At 33.0% G+C, this 6858-nt stretch overlaps 1 pseudogene; it reads right to left on the bottom strand.

The window, feature by feature from the left end:
• Positions 1 to 1679: 1679 nt before the first annotated feature.
• Positions 1680 to 4537, bottom strand: LOC137965193 (E3 ubiquitin-protein ligase SDIR1-like; annotated as a pseudogene).
• Between the last annotated feature and the right edge of the window lie 2321 nt (positions 4538 to 6858).

The following is a 6858-nucleotide window of genomic DNA, read 5'->3' as shown; positions in this document are numbered from 1 at the left end:
GACCTCGGTTGACTCAAGTCCTTGATTTTGATGATAACAACACTTAAGTTAGTGAGTTGATAGTGTAAATTAAGCATTTCAAGATGAAGAAATGTGCACTGCCTTAAAGAGAGACACATAAGGTCTATGAGGCTGATTTGATCAAATCAACATAAAAGACTTCAAATGTTGAAGGATGAATAAGTCGCATTGAAGAAGAATTTTAAAGGAAACAAGTTGAAGATTTAGAGTCCAAGTTTCATAGACAATCTCAAGAACTCTAACTATATTAGAGGATATCCACCCTAATTCAAATTATTATCTAAAAGTATATTTTGGAGGATTAGAGAATAAATCTAAAACCATATTTTAAAATATCATAAAATGCTTTAGAAATAATAAATTTCTTAGTTTTGGTCTTACCCATGCTAAGAGCTTAATTGCATACACTACCAAAAGGTATTTGATCGATTATTGACTTAAACATGTGATTTATCATCCAAAAAGTAATAAACTTCCAACATATTGCATGATTGATCATCTTTTTATGGTGAATGATTGATCATCCCAAATACAACAAGACAAGAGTTATAAAGCATGATCAATCATCCTTTTATGTGCATGCTCGATCATCCATCATGTTACTAGGCAGGAGGTATGAAACATGGTAGATAATTAACTATAGAGTATGATCGATCATTTGGATTTGTCTAATCAATCATTGGGACTCAATGAGTAAAAAAAAAAATTGTTGGAGCGAAATGATTGATCATCCAACCCAAGCAGCTTTGTATGCAACTGTAAAATATGAGCCAAAGCATTGAATCAACCTTTACTGCAATACTAAAGCTTTCTATAAAGATTTTTGTGCCAAATTTTTTTATTTTACCCTTAGCATAAAAAAAACCAAATTTTGCAATATTTTCTATTTTTTTTATGTCTTTTGGCATTCCTAGTTCTAACAAACTCTATATACTTCATCGTACATGCTTAAAGGGGTGGAAGTTTGGATCTCGCTATAATTGGTTATTGTTGACCGTAGGTTGACTCCCACTTATTTTTTATGATAAAAAAACTTAATTGAACTAATAACTTACAAATCTAGTATTTTAGATACTTCACCTTTAATAGCATCTCAAGGTCTAAAGCTTCAAAGCCAAAATATAAACCTGGAGTTCAATTGAAGAACATCTCTTGAAGAAACACCCACAAGGAAGAAGACAACGAGAAGACTCGAGTTCAATCATCAAAGACATACGTTTAAATTCGGTCAATATTTGTAAGAGAGTATTATAATTCTATTCCTTAAGTACTTGTGAGATTGGAGCTTTAAGATATAATTTGCATATAGACATGTTTAGAATCATCATACATATAACTTAGAAACATGTTAAAGTACTTGGAGAGAAATTCTTATTCTTTATAAAATATACAATTTTAGTCTAGCATTGGAATGATAGATCAGTCACTGATTGTGATCGATCATCCATAACTACACATGCCAGAAATCCGCACTTAAAAACTACTTCTGTCAATCTTGCTACTAGATACACTGAGTGCTATAACCTAGATTTCCTTCCCATGTTGAAAAAGGAATTTTACATATTTGTGTCAATCTACAACTCTATCCATGTATTTAAATGCTTTGGTTTCATGTATTTACTGACTACTTCCAACCAACCAAAAGGTTCTCCAACACATAAGACTAACGTCTGAGAGTGAATAGTTTGTTGCAAGCAAGAACTAAACCATGTATGAGCCTGCTACTCCGCTCTCTGAATTTTCCTGCCACCCAAATGCTGCTTTGAATTGCAGACTGGGCAGGTTCCCTGTTGGCACAACCACGGATCAATGCAGTTTGCATGAAACTGAAACACATTTGACAGTAGAAGTTAAATAACCAATCAACAAATCCAGTGGAACACTTAAGCAACTATGTAAATAGGCATCCACACAAATTTCCATTAAGCCAAAAAGCTAATTGGTTCTAGTTTTAGAAAAACCTGATGCAGGCATGGAAGACTACGAATCAGCTCTCCAACATTGACTTGTTCCAAGCAAACACTACAAGCGAGCTCATCATCGGGATTTTTGGTACTCCCATCCAACTTAGATGAGTTCTGTCTTCTCTGCATAAAAGAAATAAACAACAACTGAAAGAACTGAGATGAAGAAACATAAGGAACCATATGGATGAGAGGGATTTTTTGTGCGTCATTGATACTTGGGCTAATACACCAGAAGTCTGTCAAGTATTAAGACACGAGTGCTATAGTCCTATGGCAGCATATTTCCCCTATTGCCTATAGGTCTTGTACCCTAGCTGCACCATTGAAATTTCAACTTCCCCTGCTTTGTTGATTGGGACCACAGAGAGGAACAACGAGCGAAAATAAATTTGAACAGGGAAGCAGTATTAAAAACCTATCGAAGAGTGGACAAATAGACAGGAGCTTGGAATGCCCAAGGCAACAAGTTCCCTAAGATTTGTGCATGTCATCTCAATAAAAAGACTTTAAACCACCAAGGTAAAAAATGGCAAGAGGGACCACTGACCTCACGATATCAAAATGTTTTTAAGAGTTTATCAATCATTTAATAGTGGAGTTGCCACCAAAGAAATTTACAAATTTAACAGACTTTTCTAGCCATCCATCTGTACAGATAATACAGCTTCCTGTATTATCCTGCATCTGTATCCTTTTAATCACACCCTAAGATGAGGTATCACATGATGATGTTGACATAATCCTGAGAGACAATCACCCTAGGCAGTACATGAAGATCCACTTATAGATATGAAAGAATAGTCTTAGTCACCAAGTCTGAACAAAAATACCGATATGAACATCCACCAAGTGACCATAATAAGAGCCAAATGCAGGGAATATGACCATGTTGACATAGCAACAAACAGAAACCGAAAAGCAAGACAATGTGCCATAATAAAGAAGAAGAAAAAAAGAAAAGAAAAAGGAAACCAGTAAGAATTTTGACATTACTAAAATAATAGATATTTGTGTAGATAAGGCTCTCCCATCTAAATAAAGAAGCAACGATACCTCTGTCATGGATGCAGAAGAAGAAGCCTGCTGAAGTGATGATCCCTCAATGTAGAAGAGAAAGATATTGCATTAGTTCCTCAAAATTTATCAGAGCATCTCATCCATGAAGAAAAAAAATGGCTCTCCATTGTTAGTCCAAAACCAAATAAATCACACCCAAGGTCATGAACAGAGAACATGAAGAGACCAATAGACTGATCAATCAAATATAAATAAACAACATTTTAATACCTATTATTACAGACTGATATAGCAAACATAAGACCATAACTGAAGAACTTGAAACTTACTTTTGTGGACTTGATGACTGATTAGACTGAATTTTGTATTTGTGAACTGGAAGAACATTAATCTCCTCCTCACTCATTGAGGGAGCACTAGGAGAATTATCACTATCAAGTGCTCTCAGAGCATCGAAATCTGCAATGAAGTAAATGATGCAATTCAACCATATAGGCTTCCAAATACCTCCAGTTAACGGATATGAACTAACATAAACTTCTAATAAGTAATAGCCACTAGTTCTCCACCAAATCTCTTAAAATATTTATGATGCAAAACATATGCATCATTCCAAGTCATCAAATTCATGATCAAGTAATGCAAGTTGGAGTCTGAGGCCCTGCAATCTTCCTCTCATTGCAAAAGCAATAGAAGGTGGCATTTGAAGCCGTAACTCGGTGTGACCACTGGCTGCTGCTGCATGAGCCTGGGCCTGGGCTTGAAGTTGTTGACAAGTTGCATACATCATGAGGCTTGTGGCCATAAGAAAAACACCCAAAACCAACCAAAGCTACAAAAAAATATTTTGCCATCCTACTCTTTTTTTGGTTTTAATAATAAAGAGTCAAGAAAGCAAAAAATATTTTGCTTTCAATGATAGGAAATTATTTTGAAAGTGAAAGTACACACACCTAAGCATTCAATAACATATAAAATGAAAAGAGACAAACCAAAAAAATCCTCCAGCAAGTGACTTCTTATTTGCTAGTGTTGGATTTATTTTAATGAATACTACATTTAGTATTCCTCCTTGCGACAGCGCAATTTATCCCAAATATAATATAATAAGGGTTCAAGTCCATCACAAAACGACTAGCCAAAATTAGGATGTCATTTCCCAATTAATCATCACAGGATTTCTCCTAGCATTTGGAAATATGGGATAATTTACATGAAAAGCCCCTCACAGCCCTGTCTAAACAGATAGACAACAACCCTAAAACAAAGGCAACATAAATAAGGTAAAAACTGAACATGGAACAAACTAAGTCCAACAAGACAAACACGCCACTCTAATACCATGTTAAGAACGGATCCAAGTCCACATCAAAATGACTAGAACCCAAGTAATCATTCAATCCTAGAACTAGAATTGAAGGGTTAATAATCGTCTACTATCTTTGATTTAAGAAAAATATAAAACTAATTTACATCTCTTCCAGTCTCCAGACGGGCAAGAGATTCACAGAAACCAATACACAAGCCGCCATGAAGTAAATACGGTAAAGAAGTAAACTGAGCAAGAATTATTATTCAATCTAAAAGAGAGTTTTGAGAGTCAAGTAATTAATTAGAATAAGGTATAATCATCTCTCTACAGAATAAAAAACCAAATGTGTCAAACACAGAAATACAATGTGAGAACCTAGAAATGGTGAGCAATCAAACAGTATAAAAATTAAAAAAACCCAACCCTAGGATCAGGCATAGAAGCCCAGGTAGTAGTCAGAGGCATCCAGTGGCGGCAATCATTTTAATTTTATTTATTTAATTAAAAAAATATTTTTTGGATTATTTAATAATTTAAAATTGTTAAAATATATTTTAGTTTATTTAAATAAAACTATGTTATAAAATTAAATCTATAAAATTAATTTTGTAAATTAAAATACCCTCTTTTTATTTAAATAAATTTATGGTTTTTAATATTGTATTTAATTAATATTTTAAGAGAGAATTTTGATATTAAAAAGTAACAAGTTGTTTAAGCATTTGGGCATTATAAAAATAAAAATTGGTAAAGTATTTTATTTTGATAGATTTACTTAAATAAATAAATATAATTATTATTTTTAATAATTATTAATTCAAACGATTTAAAATCTTTCTTAACTTATTAATAAAAAAAATATCTTATAAAAATTAAATCTATTAGAATATTTTATTAATAAATTTCTAATATACCTCCCCCTCTTTAGAGTCCTCATCACTAGAGTTGCATGACTATGAAAAAAACTTCTTTTTGCTGCCTTACGGTCCTTTATTCCACTTATTATTTTTGGAATTCTTTATGCATTGGATAATAGGGAAAATGAGATATACCTTAATTGTTGTTAGCTAGTTTTCTTATCTATGTTTTCTTTGTATATTCAAGACATGATTTTGATGCTTCTAAGTAGAACTTCTAGCACATAAGCATTTTATATCTCGCCATTTCAAAAACTTTCAGATTAAAAAGGCGGTTTTGATTAGTTATTTTCTAATAGTCAAAGAAAACCAGAAGAGGTGGGGCAACACTCCACTTAGGGGTGGCACCAAGCCAAATTGACTCGGAAACCGTTCGAGCTTGGCTCGAAAAAATCTTGGCTCAATTCAGTTTTTCTTGAGCTTGGCTCGAGCTCAAACTAGAAATAAGTCTCATTAAGTATAACAATCCAAACTCGAGATTTTTCAAGCTCGACTTGTTAGTTTGTGAGCCAACTTGTTAGCATAATTTTTTTTTATGAAAATACCCTTTACTCTAATAGGTCTCATCAATTCCCTCTTTAGTTAGTTGATAGTTGTTCTTATTTACCTCAAATACGATCGATCGTTCAACCCTTTTTTATCCCTCAACATCTAATGATGTTGTTTACCAATGGAATAAACACTATTGGTAGAGGTGTTTGTTCTTTCTTTTAGGTCATTAAGTTGGTAACTATACATTAGTATGCTTCATTGCAAACTCTTGGACACATTCTACAATAGCTTCCAATTCAATGGTACTAAGTTCATCACAATATTTTATTTATTTATTTATTTTTTATAGTTTTAAATGTTGGTTGGAGCTCGATTCCAATTTTAGGCTCGAGGCTGAGCACAAGTTCAAAGTATTCAGATCAACCCAAGATCGAACATATGCAGGTTCGAGCTTGGCTTGGCTTGATGCCACCCCTAGCCTTCATCTCCCTACAACTTAAAACTAGATAATAGGAAGAGAGCTTCCCTGGTCAATTTTTTATTTTATTTTATTTTAAAGTTTGGATGATATCATACTAGGTCAATGGCGGTCAAATCAAGTTCACCCGGGTTGAACTGAAGCTAGTTATTTCACTACATCAATTTTTTTTAACATTAGTTTGATTGATTTTTCATATATTTTCTCATCACCACTTTAGGTGATGAGAAAATTAAAAAATATTTTAGGGTAGAAATACGTTTGGAGGGACCATTGTCTTAATGTTTCTTGGAAACACATATCTACTTAGGCCCCATTAGTACTCTTGGTTAGACATTTATATCCTAAAAAAGCTAGAAATGTTTTTCTAAGATATACATTTCCTAGAAACTTTTAGTATGAAATCTTATTAGACCCTGTTAATGCCCCTCATTGAAAATTTATATTGTAAAGGAAAAGCTAGAAATGTTTTTCATAGGATACACATTTCTAAAAGACCTTCAGATAAAAACATGTTAGTGCCTGACTAGGAAATAGAATGGAAAATTTATTTTTTTTCAAGAAAAATTAAATAGATTTGTTAGTGCCTTTTCAAGGGAAATAAATGACGTGAATAATTAATCTCTCACATTACCATACTTATTCGATAAATTT

Source organism: Aristolochia californica, unplaced genomic scaffold, assembly GCF_029961685.1.
Source record: "Aristolochia californica isolate CCGP_79_NKW_82.1479 unplaced genomic scaffold, dmAriCali1.0.hap1 SCAF_5, whole genome shotgun sequence".
In the NCBI taxonomy this organism is placed as follows: domain Eukaryota; kingdom Viridiplantae; phylum Streptophyta; class Magnoliopsida; order Piperales; family Aristolochiaceae; genus Aristolochia; species Aristolochia californica.
This window is presented reverse-complemented; position numbering and strand designations above follow the sequence as displayed.